The sequence below is a fragment of the Vicugna pacos genome, unplaced genomic scaffold (genome assembly GCF_048564905.1).
Source record: "Vicugna pacos unplaced genomic scaffold, VicPac4 scaffold_20, whole genome shotgun sequence".
NCBI lineage: Eukaryota > Metazoa > Chordata > Mammalia > Artiodactyla > Camelidae > Vicugna > Vicugna pacos.
Genome location: NW_027328741.1, coordinates 64,125,814 through 64,142,250, shown reverse-complemented (window position 1 = coordinate 64,142,250; position 16,437 = coordinate 64,125,814). Strand labels below are relative to the sequence as shown.

The following is a 16,437-nucleotide window of genomic DNA, read 5'->3' as shown; positions in this document are numbered from 1 at the left end:
AACATAAGTTTCCTTTAGAGGGTCTCTGTGTACTGTGAACTGTTAGAAAGTTTAAAGACGTGTGAAACCATCAACAGAAAATGGACACACTTGCCTCCGATGGTACTGTGCATACAGATCTGAAGAAAAGGAAAGAGGGAAGAACAAAGGCCCATGGGACGCTAGTGGGTAGAATCACATTTAGCTTAGGAACCTCTCGTCGGATGCAGCCCCTCCCCCAACACTGACAAGGTGCAGCAGCCATTGGGGATGGCATTTACCCGTTGGATTCCAGGTGGAATGTTGGTGTGTACCGCGAGGCTTGTTGTGGCCGGTGGATCCTAGGTAACCGGGCAGAGTTCTGTGGGTGGATCAGTGTGATGGAGGGGCTGCCGCCCTCTGTGGAGCTTAGCTTAGGTCTTTGGTCCGGGAAGCTCTGTCAGTTCGAGATACTGCTGCTGCCCAAAGACCTGAGTTCACGGGTCAGTTTCCAGAACCTGAAAGGGCAGACCGTGGAAGATCTGCCTGCCACCAGCTTACTGGTGAGGCTCCGAGCTACTTTCAGACATGCCCAGTCCTGTTGAAGTCGACTGTATGGGAGATACGAAGAGAAGCTGGCCGAAAAGCTGGCTGCACGGATTGAGGAGAGATGCGAACACATTGATGAGAGATGTTCTGCTACAATGGAGATTACTGGCCTGGAGACAGCTGTAGAGGATACCAGGCTCGAAAGACATTCATGAGACCTACTGAACCACGCTGATACTGGCAGAAACATACGGAGTGCCAACGTGGACTTGAGGAAATTCCTCAATTCTCTGCTCCAAGAACGGGTCCAAGATCCCTGACATCTAAAAGAGAAGAGATGGCAGAGGTGATCAAAACGCTCATGTTCTTGGAAGAGGTCGTGAGAATCCACACGCCCCAAGGGGCATTTCCAAGCCATTCAGACCAAAGTGCACCAAGACCAGGTAAGCTTTTTCCCAGGTTTGGGCCTAGATAACAAGCACTTGCTCTTCCCTCCCCTCCACTCAGGCATCCATTTGGAAGGATCAGTACCTGAGCTGCAATGAAGCCAGTTCGAGAATGGCAAGCCCCTCCTCGAATCAGAGTTCCTCCAGCTTTACCCTCTGTGAACAACAGTGAACTCCTTAAAGGTCTAAAAGTCTCGACTGAAGTAGATAGCGTATGAATAATTACCTCACACAAAGAAACGATGGCCTTCCACTAGATTCAGCAAATGCTGGGTTTGTGTCTTCTCTGGGGTGAAGGGAGTGTGGTAAGGGAGGGGACTCTTTGACTGAACTTGTATATGTATTTGGCCTCAGTTTTTCAAGACAGTATAGGTAAATATTATAAGTCAGATAGTGAACGGAACTGTAAAAGTCGCCAATGACATTAAAGACACAGCTTATGTGGACATTCTTTCATTGAGTCAAGCCCCCGTGGGCACTATATCATGGGGGTGCAGACTCGGTTGCTTTAAATTGCTTTACCCAACATGATCGGATGATTAAGCGTTCTCATCACTGATAGAAGAACACCTGGTTCTCAATAGACTAGCATAGCTGCAGCAGGGTTCTCAAAGCTATAATGCCTCTAGGTGATTTTGGATTCAAACCTAAATGTATATATTTGGTTTGTTTCCTCTTGTATTTTCCTAGAGAGGGATGTTACCCCTTGAAATGCCAACATTGGCCAGTAGGTGTCATTGGGAGTAAATTGCACCACATGCACAAGTGAAAACAAGGTTGGGGGTTATATCATGTTTCCAATAGCTATTTCATGGTTCCTGTTGGTTTCGGAGGCTTCAACAGTAAAGAGTTGACATGACCCCTTTTACAGTTTGGACTGCTACTTTGCATTCTATCTGTCTATGTTTTCCTTAGAACTGACAAAATGTTACCGAAATTGACAAGTCTGGCTTCTAGGTCGATTTAGGATGTTTCAAAAACTAACTTCATTTTCGTATAACTCTCAAAACATGGAAATCAAATCTATTAAACTTTTTAAAGGCTGCAAATGAGAGATCAACACAATGTCAAAACTGGAGTCTTCGGAAAATCCCTCCCACCATGGCTGTATAGAAACACAGAGCTAAACAAAAATCACATATCTGGGAAGTGTATCTGGAAAGTGGTGATTCATCGATGCCCAGTTGGCAGAGAAGCATTACCAACTGCGCTCACTCGCTCCCATGTACACAGCAATGGAAACATCCACTCACCCAGCCCTTGGCACAGGACACTTGCCGAAGAGAGGTCTGTTACTCCCAAAGACAGGATAAGGCCTCAGAACCCCTGGAAGCAGGAGAAGGCAAAGCAGGGAATGGAAACCAATGCAAGGTCTGACCCCTGGTGATGGAGCAGCAAAGGTGAAACTCTGTTTAACTTGGACGCACACTCTCAAGCGGACAGGAGACATGGGATTGAAGGTGATGCGCTGAGTGTAAGAAGAGTGCAGAGCAGATGCTTGGCTGACAGAACTCAAAGAAACCAGCGCAAAATATCCCCACAGTTGATTCTGAGACCAAGATCCGAGCTGCCAAATTTGACGTAGCAGAGGCAGCGGTCAGGGAGGGATAGGGCTATGGATGATGGCACACGCTGAGTCTCAGGGATCTGGAGTGCGTTGTGGGATGTGGTGTGTCCTATCAAGAGAGCAAACCGACCTGTAACCCCAGTGAGAAGGCCACCACACCGGCACGCGCGGTTGAGATTATCGATATGTCCCATGGCCACACCCAGTGCATCTGCAGGACCAGGGACCAATTGGGCATTTTGCCAATAGAGCACGTGTGGGGCTGAATCAGAGATATCGTGCATCTGGTCTGAGTGATCTAGGTGGCCTTGGGTTTGAAATCAGAATGAAAAGCCTTAGGATCTGCTACATTCATAACCTGGGCTGGCATTATGGTTTCGTTTGAGGCACAGGATACGCAACAGCTCTGTAGTTGCCTTCGTGCACCCGTGCCACAAGGATGAGAGGACAAGTAAGAGTGGTCCAAGTCCACAGCGTGAGAAGATGAAGCATTTCCTTCAGCATTATCTCCCAAAAGCAGATGCTCCATTTTGGATGGCACCGGCACGGTACGGCACCGAGGACACCAAGGTCGGTCTGCGGGATCATTCCACTGGCCCTGACGTGTGACATCCATTGATATGCTTCCACTGGTGTTTCTGTAGGCAGAGAAGCTCTGGGAAGAACTGGTTTCATTGGGACATTCCCGTGGCACTACAAAGCACAAGCGCACTCTCAGTTTGCAGTTTTGGAAACACTCCAAAGTGCCATGGAGCAGAATGCAGAGCTGAGAACCTTTAGAAGCTTCATTTCCACCAGAGGAAGTGTCCTGTGCACTTTTAGAATTGTGAGATAAGCGTAATCAAACTACGGTTATGCTAATCGAAATAGTATGGGGTGTTCATCACAATAAAGGCAACACCAGCAATTGGAGATATACCAGACAACAAACACAGGAACAGGACATGGCATCAATGTCTAGGAGAAACTGTCCTCACAGAAATCCCATGGAATTGCATAGAGCCAAGATTCCAAATTTTTCACTTAACAAAGCCCTAGAAGTCTACATTAGATACCTGATATTACCTGACCAGTAGAGGTGAAGAAGTGCAATGAAAGAAACAGGAAATACCATTTTCAGTTCCAAAGAGATTGAAGGCCCAAAACATAAGCTTTCAAAAACCTAGACTGCAAAACGCAATCCAGAGAAATAATTGAAAATGGAGGTGAGGGAAACACTGAAGAACAACAGTGTCTCAGAATCATAAAAGGCAGAATACCAGAAAAGGGGAAGAGAAAGCCTAAAGGCGAAACAAATAGTATCAGAAAACTCAGTGGATGAGATAATATCAGGGCTAAAATTCAGTCCTAAGCAGACCAAATAATGCAGAGGGACGCGTGAATGAATGTGAAGACAGGGGAACAGTAAACCCTCGGTCAGAAGCAGACATAGGAAAGCAAGTGCAAACCAATGAAAACATTGCTGTTGAATCCTGGGGTAAGACAAGGCATGAAAGACTAGCATTCGTAAGAGTCCCAGATGGAAAAGCAAGAGGTAAAGAAACAAAAAATGTCTGAAAAGTTATCTGAAGAAAAATCAGACTGAAACTTGCTGAAAGCCTAGAAAGAATCATCTATGTGAATTCAGGAAGTACACAGCGTCCAAAGGAGGTGGAATCCCAATAGACCTACCAGCAGCTGTATGATTCAAATCAACGAAGTTCATGAGCATCCCAGGGATTTAAAATGCCCCTGGAGGAAAGCAACATTGTCAGAAGAGAACCTCCAGAGGGGTTTCAGCTGATATATCGGCAGCAATATTGCAGGACAGGGAGGAGTGCCAGGACATAGACCAAACCCTGAAGGGCAAAATGTGGCCATCTATAGTAGCCTAGGCCACATGACCGCCATTTCTAATAACGGCAGAGCTAGAGAATTCCACAGACCGGCAAATCTTAAAAGAATTCAGCAGTTCGAAACTTATCCTACAAGAAAGGTTGAGAATTCTCCCCTGAATAGAAAAGCAGCAAGATGAAATGGAAAGAAGAAAACCATTATTGGAAATGCAAGAAGAGCATGAGTGGCAAAGAAGAAACCAGAAGAAGGCAAGGAGGACATCAATACCCTAAAGATGGGAGAGGGAAGCAGGAAATCATAGGTGATTGGAAGCACTATCTTAAGTGAATCAGCTTATATGACTCTCTGTTTGAAGCGAACGGAGAGATGCATGGCCTGACGTGTTTGCAAAACAAACGAGAAGCAGACCAACAAAAATCAAACAAACAAACATGCACCCAAAGGGTACGGTTGGCTGACATATACCAAGCGAACCATGATTACTCAAAAGGAAATACTCAAGGTGATGTCAAGGATCATTCAGTACGCATCGACCCAGTATCGCTGCTTGCATGTACTCAGCACACTTGTATTCGGAAATCAGAGGCGTGCATTTATATTCGTTAATGTTGATTAATAAGAGCATATCGTGACCTAACCCAAATGCCGATTTGGAGTCAAATGGATTCCTTGTCCGTGATATAGACTTGCAAGTCTTCCAACAGGATGAATGAATGCCATATAAAACCCTACTTCGAGAAGAAATGGCATAAGCCTTTAACAAAGACAAGTAGCTCTGCAAAAGTGTACTAAGAGCAAAAGAGACAGACAGTAAATTGCACATTTGGGTTGGTTTCATTTCTAGGAATTTCAGCCCCCATGAAACCAATGGATCCATGTCCTGAGAGTGCGGGTGTTTCAGGAGAAATCAACCGACGGTTATGTATTCCGGGTGGACAGATATTACAGGAACATAAGTTTCCTTTAGAGGGTCTCTGTGTACTGTGAACTGTTAGAAAGTTTAAAGACGTGTGAAACCATCAACAGAAAATGGACACACTTGCCTCCGATGGTACTGTGCATACAGATCTGAAGAAAAGGAAAGAGGGAAGAACAAAGGCCCATGGGACGCTAGTGGGTAGAATCACATTTAGCTTAGGAACCTCTCGTCGGATGCAGCCCCTCCCCCAACACTGACAAGGTGCAGCAGCCATTGGGGATGGCAGTTACCCGTTGGATTCCAGGTGGAATGTTGGTGTGTACCGCGAGGCTTGTTGTGGCCGGTGGATCCTAGGTAACCGGGCAGAGTTCTGTGGGTGGATCAGTGTGATGGAGGGGCTGCCGCCCTCTGTGGAGCTTAGCTTAGGTCTTTGGTCTGGGAAGCTCTGTCAGTTCGAGATACTGCTGCTGCCCAAAGACCTGAGTTCACGGGTCAGTTTCCAGAACCTGAAAGGGCAGACCGTGGAAGATCTGCCTGCCACCAGCTTACTGGTGAGGCTCCGAGCTACTTTCAGACATGCCCAGTCCTGTTGAAGTCGACTGTATGGGAGATACGAAGAGAAGCTGGCCGAAAAGCTGGCTGCACGGATTGAGGAGAGATGCGAACACATTGATGAGAGATGTTCTGCTACAATGGAGATTACTGGCCTGGAGACAGCTGTAGAGGATACCAGGCTCGAAAGACATTCATGAGACCTACTGAACCACGCTGATACTGGCAGAAACATACGGAGTGCCAACGTGGACTTGAGGAAATTCCTCAATTCTCTGCTCCAAGAACGGGTCCAAGATCCCTGACATCTAAAAGAGAAGAGATGGCAGAGGTGATCAAAACGCTCATGTTCTTGGAAGAGGTCGTGAGAATCCACACGCCCCAAGGGGCATTTCCAAGCCATTCAGACCAAAGTGCACCAAGACCAGGTAAGCTTTTTCCCAGGTTTGGGCCTAGATAACAAGCACTTGCTCTTCCCTCCCCTCCACTCAGGCATCCATTTGGAAGGATCAGTACCTGAGCTGCAATGAAGCCAGTTCGAGAATGGCAAGCCCCTCCTCGAATCAGAGTTCCTCCAGCTTTACCCTCTGTGAACAACAGTGAACTCCTTAAAGGTCTAAAAGTCTCGACTGAAGTAGATAGCGTATGAATAATTACCTCACACAAAGAAACGATGGCCTTCCACTAGATTCAGCAAATGCTGGGTTTGTGTCTTCTCTGGGGTGAAGGGAGTGTGGTAAGGGAGGGGACTCTTTGACTGAACTTGTATATGTATTTGGCCTCAGTTTTTCAAGACAGTATAGGTAAATATTATAAGTCAGATAGTGAACGGAACTGTAAAAGTCGCCAATGACATTAAAGACACAGCTTATGTGGACATTCTTTCATTGAGTCAAGCCCCCGTGGGCACTATATCATGGGGGTGCAGACTCGGTTGCTTTAAATTGCTTTACCCAACATGATCGGATGATTAAGCGTTCTCATCACTGATAGAAGAACACCTGGTTCTCAATAGACTAGCATAGCTGCAGCAGGGTTCTCAAAGCTATAATGCCTCTAGGTGATTTTGGATTCAAACCTAAATGTATATATTTGGTTTGTTTCCTCTTGTATTTTCCTAGAGAGGGATGTTACCCCTTGAAATGCCAACATTGGCCAGTAGGTGTCATTGGGAGTAAATTGCACCACATGCACAAGTGAAAACAAGGTTGGGGGTTATATCATGTTTCCAATAGCTATTTCATGGTTCCTGTTGGTTTCGGAGGCTTCAACAGTAAAGAGTTGACATGACCCCTTTTACAGTTTGGACTGCTACTTTGCATTCTATCTGTCTATGTTTTCCTTAGAACTGACAAAATGTTACCGAAATTGACAAGTCTGGCTTCTAGGTCGATTTAGGATGTTTCAAAAACTAACTTCATTTTCGTATAACTCTCAAAACATGGAAATCAAATCTATTAAACTTTTTAAAGGCTGCAAATGAGAGATCAACACAATGTCAAAACTGGAGTCTTCGGAAAATCCCTCCCACCATGGCTGTATAGAAACACAGAGCTAAACAAAAATCACATATCTGGGAAGTGTATCTGGAAAGTGGTGATTCATCGATGCCCAGTTGGCAGAGAAGCATTACCAACTGCGCTCACTCGCTCCCATGTACACAGCAATGGAAACATCCACTCACCCAGCCCTTGGCACAGGACACTTGCCGAAGAGAGGTCTGTTACTCCCAAAGACAGGATAAGGCCTCAGAACCCCTGGAAGCAGGAGAAGGCAAAGCAGGGAATGGAAACCAATGCAAGGTCTGACCCCTGGTGATGGAGCAGCAAAGGTGAAACTCTGTTTAACTTGGACGCACACTCTCAAGCGGACAGGAGACATGGGATTGAAGGTGATGCGCTGAGTGTTAGAAGAGTGCAGAGCAGATGCTTGGCTGACAGAACTCAAAGAAACCAGCGCAAAATATCCCCACAGTTGATTCTGAGACCAAGATCCGAGCTGCCAAATTTGACGTAGCAGAGGCAGCGGTCAGGGAGGGATAGGGATATGGATGATGGCACACGCTGAGTCTCAGGGATCTGGAGTGCGTTGTGGGATGTGGTGTGTCCTATCAAGAGAGCAAACCGACCTGTGACCCCAGTGAGAAGGCCACCACACCGGCACGCGTGGTTGAGATTATCGATATGTCCCATGGCCACACCCAGTGCATCTGCAGGACCAGGGACCAATTGGGCATTTTGCCAATAGAGCACGTGTGGGGCTGAATCAGAGATATCGTGCATCTGGTCTGAGTGATCTAGGTGGCCTTGGGTTTGAAATCAGAATGAAAAGCCTTAGGATCTGCTACATTCATAACCTGGGCTGGCATTATGGTTTCGTTTGAGGCACAGGATACGCAACAGCTCTGTAGTTGCCTTCGTGCACCCGTGCCACAAGGATGAGAGGACAAGTAAGAGTGGTCCAAGTCCACAGCGTGAGAAGATGAAGCATTTCCTTCAGCATTATCTCCCAAAAGCAGATGCTCCATTTTGGATGGCACCGGCACGGTACGGCACCGAGGACACCAAGGTCGGTCTGCGGGATCATTCCACTGGCCCTGACGTGTGACATCCATTGATATGCTTCCACTGGTGTTTCTGTAGGCAGAGAAGCTCTGGGAAGAACTGGTTTCATTGGGACATTCCCGTGGCACTACAAAGCACAAGCGCACTCTCAGTTTGCAGTTTTGGAAACACTCCAAAGTGACATGGAGCAGAATGCAGAGCTGAGAACCTTTAGAAGCTTCATTTCCACCAGAGGAAGTGTCCTGTGCACTTTTAGAATTGTGAGATAAGCGTAATCAAACTACGGTTATGCTAATCGAAATAGTATGGGGTGTTCATCACAATAAAGGCAACACCAGCAATTGGAGATATACCAGACAACAAACACAGGAACAGGACATGGCATCAATGTCTAGGAGAAACTGTCCTCACAGAAATCCCATGGAATTGCATAGAGCCAAGATTCCAAATTTTTCACTTAAGAAAGCCCTAGAAGTCTACATTAGATACCTGATATTACCTGACCAGTAGAGGTGAAGAAGTGCAATGAAAGAAACAGGAAATACCATTTTCAGTTCCAAAGAGATTGAAGGCCCAAAACATAAGCTTTCAAAAACCTAGACTGCAAAACGCAATCCAGAGAAATAATTGAAAATGGAGGTGAGGGAAACACTGAAGAACAACAGTGTCTCAGAATCATAAAAGGCAGAATACCAGAAAAGGGGAAGAGAAAGCCTAAAGGCGAAACAAATAGTATCAGAAAACTCAGTGGATGAGATAATATCAGGGCTAAAATTCAGTCCTAAGCAGACCAAATAATGCAGAGGGACGCGTGAATGAATGTGAAGACAGGGGAACAGTAAACCCTCGGTCAGAAGCAGACATAGGAAAGCAAGTGCAAACCAATGAAAACATTGCTGTTGAATCCTGGGGTAAGACAAGGCATGAAAGACTAGCATTCGTAAGAGTCCCAGATGGAAAAGCAAGAGGTAAAGAAACAAAAAATGTCTGAAAAGTTATCTGTAGAAAAATCAGACTGAAACTTGCTGAAAGCCTAGAAAGAATCATCTATGCGAATTCAGGAAGTACACAGCGTCCAAAGGAGGTGGAATCCCAATAGACCTACCAGCAGCTGTATGATTCAAATCAACGAAGTTCATGAGCATCCCAGGGATTTAAAATGCCCCTGGAGGAAAGCAACATTGTCAGAAGAGAACCTCCAGAGGGGTTTCAGCTGATATATCGGCAGCAATATTGCAGGACAGGGAGGAGTGCCAGGACATAGACCAAACCCTGAAGGGCAAAATGTGGCCATCTATAGTAGCCTAGGCCACATGACCGCCATTTCTAATAACGGCAGAGCTAGAGAATTCCACAGACCGGCAAATCTTAAAAGAATTCAGCAGTTCGAAACTTATCCTACAAGAAAGGTTGAGAATTCTCCCCTGAATAGAAAAGCAGCAAGATGAAATGGAAAGAAGAAAACCATTATTGGAAATGCAAGAAGAGCATGAGTGGCAAAGAAGAAACCAGAAGAAGGCAAGGAGGACATCAATACCCTAAAGATGGGAGAGGGAAGCAGGAAATCATAGGTGATTGGAAGCACTATCTTAAGTGAATCAGCTTATATGACTCTCTGTTTGAAGCGAACGGAGAGATGCATGGCCTGACGTGTTTGCAAAACAAACGAGAAGCAGACCAACAAAAATCAAACAAACAAACATGCACCCAAAGGGTACGGTTGGCTGACATATACCAAGCGAACCATGATTACTCAAAAGGAAATACTCAAGGTGATGTCAAGGATCATTCAGTACGCATCGACCCAGTATCGCTGCTTGCATGTACTCAGCACACTTGTATTCGGAAATCAGAGGCGTGCATTTATATTCGTTAATGTTGATTAATAAGAGCATATCGTGACCTAACCCAAATGCCGATTTGGAGTCAAATGGATTCCTTGTCCGTGATATAGACTTGCAAGTCTTCCAACAGGATGAATGAATGCCATATAAAACCCTACTTCGAGAAGAAATGGCATAAGCCTTTAACAAAGACAAGTAGCTCTGCAAAAGTGTACTAAGAGCAAAAGAGACAGACAGTAAATTGCACATTTGGGTTGGTTTCATTTCTAGGAATTTCAGCCCCCATGAAACCAATGGATCCATGTCCTGAGAGTGCGGGTGTTTCAGGAGAAATCAACCGACGGTTATGTATTCCGGGTGGACAGATATTACAGGAACATAAGTTTCCTTTAGAGGGTCTCTGTGTACTGTGAACTGTTAGAAAGTTTAAAGACGTGTGAAACCATCAACAGAAAATGGACACACTTGCCTCCGATGGTACTGTGCATACAGATCTGAAGAAAAGGAAAGAGGGAAGAACAAAGGCCCATGGGACGCTAGTGGGTAGAATCACATTTAGCTTAGGAACCTCTCGTCGGATGCAGCCCCTCCCCCAACACTGACAAGGTGCAGCAGCCATTGGGGATGGCAGTTACCCGTTGGATTCCAGGTGGAATGTTGGTGTGTACCGCGAGGCTTGTTGTGGCCGGTGGATCCTAGGTAACCGGGCAGAGTTCTGTGGGTGGATCAGTGTGATGGAGGGGCTGCCGCCCTCTGTGGAGCTTAGCTTAGGTCTTTGGTCTGGGAAGCTCTGTCAGTTCGAGATACTGCTGCTGCCCAAAGACCTGAGTTCACGGGTCAGTTTCCAGAACCTGAAAGGGCAGACCGTGGAAGATCTGCCTGCCACCAGCTTACTGGTGAGGCTCCGAGCTACTTTCAGACATGCCCAGTCCTGTTGAAGTCGACTGTATGGGAGATACGAAGAGAAGCTGGCCGAAAAGCTGGCTGCACGGATTGAGGAGAGATGCGAACACATTGATGAGAGATGTTCTGCTACAATGGAGATTACTGGCCTGGAGACAGCTGTAGAGGATACCAGGCTCGAAAGACATTCATGAGACCTACTGAACCACGCTGATACTGGCAGAAACATACGGAGTGCCAACGTGGACTTGAGGAAATTCCTCAATTCTCTGCTCCAAGAACGGGTCCAAGATCCCTGACATCTAAAAGAGAAGAGATGGCAGAGGTGATCAAAACGCTCATGTTCTTGGAAGAGGTCGTGAGAATCCACACGCCCCAAGGGGCATTTCCAAGCCATTCAGACCAAAGTGCACCAAGACCAGGTAAGCTTTTTCCCAGGTTTGGGCCTAGATAACAAGCACTTGCTCTTCCCTCCCCTCCACTCAGGCATCCATTTGGAAGGATCAGTACCTGAGCTGCAATGAAGCCAGTTCGAGAATGGCAAGCCCCTCCTCGAATCAGAGTTCCTCCAGCTTTACCCTCTGTGAACAACAGTGAACTCCTTAAAGGTCTAAAAGTCTCGACTGAAGTAGATAGCGTATGAATAATTACCTCACACAAAGAAACGATGGCCTTCCACTAGATTCAGCAAATGCTGGGTTTGTGTCTTCTCTGGGGTGAAGGGAGTGTGGTAAGGGAGGGGACTCTTTGACTGAACTTGTATATGTATTTGGCCTCAGTTTTTCAAGACAGTATAGGTAAATATTATAAGTCAGATAGTGAACGGAACTGTAAAAGTCGCCAATGACATTAAAGACACAGCTTATGTGGACATTCTTTCATTGAGTCAAGCCCCCGTGGGCACTATATCATGGGGGTGCAGACTCGGTTGCTTTAAATTGCTTTACCCAACATGATCGGATGATTAAGCGTTCTCATCACTGATAGAAGAACACCTGGTTCTCAATAGACTAGCATAGCTGCAGCAGGGTTCTCAAAGCTATAATGCCTCTAGGTGATTTTGGATTCAAACCTAAATGTATATATTTGGTTTGTTTCCTCTTGTATTTTCCTAGAGAGGGATGTTACCCCTTGAAATGCCAACATTGGCCAGTAGGTGTCATTGGGAGTAAATTGCACCACATGCACAAGTGAAAACAAGGTTGGGGGTTATATCATGTTTCCAATAGCTATTTCATGGTTCCTGTTGGTTTCGGAGGCTTCAACAGTAAAGAGTTGACATGACCCCTTTTACAGTTTGGACTGCTACTTTGCATTCTATCTGTCTATGTTTTCCTTAGAACTGACAAAATGTTACCGAAATTGACAAGTCTGGCTTCTAGGTCGATTTAGGATGTTTCAAAAACTAACTTCATTTTCGTATAACTCTCAAAACATGGAAATCAAATCTATTAAACTTTTTAAAGGCTGCAAATGAGAGATCAACACAATGTCAAAACTGGAGTCTTCGGAATATCCCTCCCACCATGGCTGTATAGAAACACAGAGCTAAACAAAAATCACATATCTGGGAAGTGTATCTGGAAAGTGGTGATTCATCGATGCCCAGTTGGCAGAGAAGCATTACCAACTGCGCTCACTCGCTCCCATGTACACAGCAATGGAAACATCCACTCACCCAGCCCTTGGCACAGGACACTTGCCGAAGAGAGGTCTGTTACTCCCAAAGACAGGATAAGGCCTCAGAACCCCTGGAAGCAGGAGAAGGCAAAGCAGGGAATGGAAACCAATGCAAGGTCTGACCCCTGGTGATGGAGCAGCAAAGGTGAAACTCTGTTTAACTTGGACGCACACTCTCAAGCGGACAGGAGACATGGGATTGAAGGTGATGCGCTGAGTGTTAGAAGAGTGCAGAGCAGATGCTTGGCTGACAGAACTCAAAGAAACCAGCGCAAAATATCCCCACAGTTGATTCTGAGACCAAGATCCGAGCTGCCAAATTTGACGTAGCAGAGGCAGCGGTCAGGGAGGGATAGGGCTATGGATGATGGCACACGCTGAGTCTCAGGGATCTGGAGTGCGTTGTGGGATGTGGTGTGTCCTATCAAGAGAGCAAACCGACCTGTGACCCCAGTGAGAAGGCCACCACACCGGCACGCGCGGTTGAGATTATCGATATGTCCCATGGCCACACCCAGTGCATCTGCAGGACCAGGGACCAATTGGGCATTTTGCCAATAGAGCACGTGTGGGGCTGAATCAGAGACATCGTGCATTTGGTCTGAGGGATCCAGGGGGCCTTGGGTTTGAAATCAGAATGAAAAGCCTTAGGATCTGCTACATTCATAACCTGGGCTGGGATTATGGTTTGGTTTGAGGCACAGGATGCGCAACAGCTCTTTAGTTGCCTTCGTGCACCCGTGCCACAAGGATGAGAGGACAAGTAAGAGTGGTCCAAGTCCACAGCGTGAGAAGATGAAGCATTTCCTTCAGCATTATCTCCCAAAAGCAGATGCTCCATTTTGGATGGCACCGGCACGGTACGGCACCGAGGACACCAAGGTCGGTCTGCGGGATCATTCCACTGGCCCTGACGTGTGACATCCATTGATATGCTTCCACTGGTGTTTCTGTAGGCAGAGAAGCTCTGGGAAGAACTGGTTTCATTGGGACATTCCCGTGGCACTACAAAGCACAAGCGCACTCTCAGTTTGCAGTTTTGGAAACACTCCAAAGTGCCATGGAGCAGAATGCAGAGCTGAGAACCTTTAGAAGCTTCATTTCCACCAGAGGAAGTGTCCTGTGCACTTTTAGAATTGTGAGATAAGCGTAATCAAACTACGGTTATGCTAATCGAAATAGTATGGGGTGTTCATCACAATAAAGGCAACACCAGCAATTGGAGATATACCAGACAACAAACACAGGAACAGGACATGGCATCAATGTCTAGGAGAAACTGTCCTCACAGAAATCCCATGGAATTGCATAGAGCCAAGATTCCAAATTTTTCACTTAACAAAGCCCTAGAAGTCTACATTAGATACCTGATATTACCTGACCAGTAGAGGTGAAGAAGTGCAATGAAAGAAACAGGAAATACCATTTTCAGTTCCAAAGAGATTGAAGGCCCAAAACATAAGCTTTCAAAAACCTAGACTGCAAAACGCAATCCAGAGAAATAATTGAAAATGGAGGTGAGGGAAACACTGAAGAACAACAGTGTCTCAGAATCATAAAAGGCAGAATACCAGAAAAGGGGAAGAGAAAGCCTAAAGGCGAAACAAATAGTATCAGAAAACTCAGTGGATGAGATAATATCAGGGCTAAAATTCAGTCCTAAGCAGACCAAATAATGCAGAGGGACGCGTGAATGAATGTGAAGACAGGGGAACAGTAAACCCTCGGTCAGAAGCAGACATAGGAAAGCAAGTGCAAACCAATGAAAACATTGCTGTTGAATCCTGGGGTAAGACAAGGCATGAAAGACTAGCATTCGTAAGAGTCCCAGATGGAAAAGCAAGAGGTAAAGAAACAAAAAATGTCTGAAAAGTTATCTGTAGAAAAATCAGACTGAAACTTGCTGAAAGCCTAGAAAGAATCATCTATGCGAATTCAGGAAGTACACAGCGTCCAAAGGAGGTGGAATCCCAATAGACCTACCAGCAGCTGTATGATTCAAATCAACGAAGTTCATGAGCATCCCAGGGATTTAAAATGCCCCTGGAGGAAAGCAACATTGTCAGAAGAGAACCTCCAGAGGGGTTTCAGCTGATATATCGGCAGCAATATTGCAGGACAGGGAGGAGTGCCAGGACATAGACCAAACCCTGAAGGGCAAAATGTGGCCATCTATAGTAGCCTAGGCCACATGACCGCCATTTCTAATAACGGCAGAGCTAGAGAATTCCACAGACCGGCAAATCTTAAAAGAATTCAGCAGTTCGAAACTTATCCTACAAGAAAGGTTGAGAATTCTCCCCTGAATAGAAAAGCAGCAAGATGAAATGGAAAGAAGAAAACCATTATTGGAAATGCAAGAAGAGCATGAGTGGCAAAGAAGAAACCAGAAGAAGGCAAGGAGGACATCAATACCCTAAAGATGGGAGAGGGAAGCAGGAAATCATAGGTGATTGGAAGCACTATCTTAAGTGAATCAGCTTATATGACTCTCTGTTTGAAGCGAACGGAGAGATGCATGGCCTGACGTGTTTGCAAAACAAACGAGAAGCAGACCAACAAAAATCAAACAAACAAACATGCACCCAAAGGGTACGGTTGGCTGACATATACCAAGCGAACCATGATTACTCAAAAGGAAATACTCAAGGTGATGTCAAGGATCATTCAGTACGCATCGACCCAGTATCGCTGCTTGCATGTACTCAGCACACTTGTATTCGGAAATCAGAGGCGTGCATTTATATTCGTTAATGTTGATTAATAAGAGCATATCGTGACCTAACCCAAATGCCGATTTGGAGTCAAATGGATTCCTTGTCCGTGATATAGACTTGCAAGTCTTCCAACAGGATGAATGAATGCCATATAAAACCCTACTTCGAGAAGAAATGGCATAAGCCTTTAACAAAGACAAGTAGCTCTGCAAAAGTGTACTAAGAGCAAAAGAGACAGACAGTAAATTGCACATTTGGGTTGGTTTCATTTCTAGGAATTTCAGCCCCCATGAAACCAATGGATCCATGTCCTGAGAGTGCGGGTGTTTCAGGAGAAATCAACCGACGGTTATGTATTCCGGGTGGACAGATATTACAGGAACATAAGTTTCCTTTAGAGGGTCTCTGTGTACTGTGAACTGTTAGAAAGTTTAAAGACGTGTGAAACCATCAACAGAAAATGGACACACTTGCCTCCGATGGTACTGTGCATACAGATCTGAAGAAAAGGAAAGAGGGAAGAACAAAGGCCCATGGGACGCTAGTGGGTAGAATCACATTTAGCTTAGGAACCTCTCGTCGGATGCAGCCCCTCCCCCAACACTGACAAGGTGCAGCAGCCATTGGGGATGGCAGTTACCCGTTGGATTCCAGGTGGAATGTTGGTGTGTACCGCGAGGCTTGTTGTGGCCGGTGGATCCTAGGTAACCGGGCAGAGTTCTGTGGGTGGATCAGTGTGATGGAGGGGCTGCCGCCCTCTGTGGAGCTTAGCTTAGGTCTTTGGTCCGGGAAGCTCTGTCAGTTCGAGATACTGCTGCTGCCCAAAGACCTGAGTTCACGGGTCAGTTTCCAGAACCTGAAAGGGCAGACCGTGGAAGATCTGCCTGCCACCAGCTTACTGG

The 16,437-nt window shown here is 45.9% G+C and overlaps 3 long non-coding RNA genes across 3 annotated transcripts; all 3 read right to left on the bottom strand.

Annotated features, from left to right (window-relative positions):
• Nucleotides 1–565: 565 nt before the first annotated feature.
• LOC140693879 (uncharacterized) lies at nt 566–5,650 on the bottom strand. Its single transcript, XR_012069585.1, has 3 exons — nt 5,599–5,650; nt 1,039–1,151; nt 566–830 (listed from the first exon to the last, which is right to left on the bottom strand). It is a non-coding gene; the product is annotated as an uncharacterized lncRNA (long non-coding RNA).
• A 220-nt stretch (nt 5,651–5,870) lies between these two features.
• On the bottom strand, nt 5,871–10,955 carry LOC140693878 (uncharacterized). Its single transcript, XR_012069584.1, has 3 exons — nt 10,904–10,955; nt 6,344–6,456; nt 5,871–6,135 (listed from the first exon to the last, which is right to left on the bottom strand). It is a non-coding gene; the product is annotated as an uncharacterized lncRNA (long non-coding RNA).
• A 220-nt stretch (nt 10,956–11,175) lies between these two features.
• LOC140693880 (uncharacterized) lies at nt 11,176–16,260 on the bottom strand. The gene is made up of 3 exons (XR_012069586.1): nt 16,209–16,260; nt 11,649–11,761; nt 11,176–11,440 (listed from the first exon to the last, which is right to left on the bottom strand). It is a non-coding gene; the product is annotated as an uncharacterized lncRNA (long non-coding RNA).
• Nucleotides 16,261–16,437: the final 177 nt, after the last annotated feature.